This window comes from Aristolochia californica, unplaced genomic scaffold (assembly GCF_029961685.1).
Source record: "Aristolochia californica isolate CCGP_79_NKW_82.1479 unplaced genomic scaffold, dmAriCali1.0.hap1 SCAF_5, whole genome shotgun sequence".
Taxonomy (NCBI): domain Eukaryota; kingdom Viridiplantae; phylum Streptophyta; class Magnoliopsida; order Piperales; family Aristolochiaceae; genus Aristolochia; species Aristolochia californica.
Window position 1 is genome coordinate 11,067,693 of NW_027182214.1, and position 1,358 is coordinate 11,069,050.

The 1,358-nt window shown below is 41.5% G+C and overlaps 1 pseudogene; it reads left to right on the plus strand.

Moving 5' to 3' along the window:
- The first annotated feature begins 502 nt into the window (after positions 1 to 502).
- Positions 503 to 1,027, plus strand: LOC137965242 (E3 ubiquitin-protein ligase CSU1-like; annotated as a pseudogene).
- Positions 1,028 to 1,358: the final 331 nt, after the last annotated feature.

The following is a 1,358-nucleotide window of genomic DNA, read 5'->3' on the forward strand; positions in this document are numbered from 1 at the left end:
CCGGAGGACGACGACGATGCTTGGCTGATTGCTGGAGAGAAATCACGGAGAAACGTAAGATCATAAGCCATCTATCAATGGCTGACAACGACAGTGAGGAGCAGATTATGGAGGAGCAGAAATGGAAACCGCATCGAAAAATCTTCCCGCGAGATCAGATTATTTCTATGGTGGGCATGCTCTGTTGGGACATACGCGGCAATCTTCCAGAAATAATTTCCAGCAATCTTGCAACAGGCGAGCCAAGGGTCTTCCTTTTTTCAAATACCATTTAGATCTTCTTCTTCCTAAAAATTTTGAGCCATCGCGCCGATTTCCGATCTCGATCTCCTTCTTGCCTGAATTTTTTTCGTCTTCCCGCTGATTTCCGAATTAGATTTCTTCACTGCTCCTGCAAGTTTCTCCATCCTGATTTGCTTTCGCTAAATCTTATTCCTCTGTTCGCATTGATCGCTGATCTTATTTTCGGCGATATCTTCTGTTGTTGGCCCGTGTAGACGAGATGCCACAGCGGCACACGAAGAAAAATAATGATCTTGCTTTCTTCACTTGTGATGAGAAGCAGAAACTTGGTTATGGCACCCAGAAGGAAAGACTCGGAAATGATTGAATTAAACCATCCGATGCATGCTGCCTGTGTTTGAAGCCATTTATTGATCCACTCTGCTGCCATAAAAGGCATATCTTTTGCAACGAGTGTATTTTTCAGTGTTTGTTATCTCAAAAGAAAGACATCAAGAGGAAGCAAGCAGCACGTGCTGCCCACTAGAAACAAGAGAAAAAGAGGAGAAACTAATGCTGCAAAAAGCACCGGAGCTTGATGCATTTGATCGTCAAAACCATGGTGCTGTCCCAAAGTACAATTGATCGGAGTTATACCCAAGATAAGAATTACTTCCATGGTGCAAACAGTGTTAAGGTTATATCCTTTGAGGAGGAAGCCCAACGGATCATGAAAGCTTTTTGGCTGCCATCTGCCACACCTGAGTTGACGTTGGAATTGTTGATGGCAGCTAATTATCTCTAAACTTGAGGAGAGAGGAGAGCAAGCCTATGGCATCTTCACACTTGGAATGGGTGGAGTCCTTGGAAGTCTATTGTGGGAATTGAAAAAAAAAATCACAATATGGATTACCAACTTTGAATGAGCACATGAGACATCAAGATAGAAATTTTTAATAATCAAAGCTATGAGTCTTGAAAATCAATTATCTGATACCATGTTGATTTTTAGGCTCATGGAGAAAAAGAGAGAGACCCATTGGGAGAAAACAAGAGGAAAATGAGGTTATGGACGTATGTTTAACCCTAGCTCAATTTTTAGATTGATAAAACTATAACATTACAATTATGCCCTT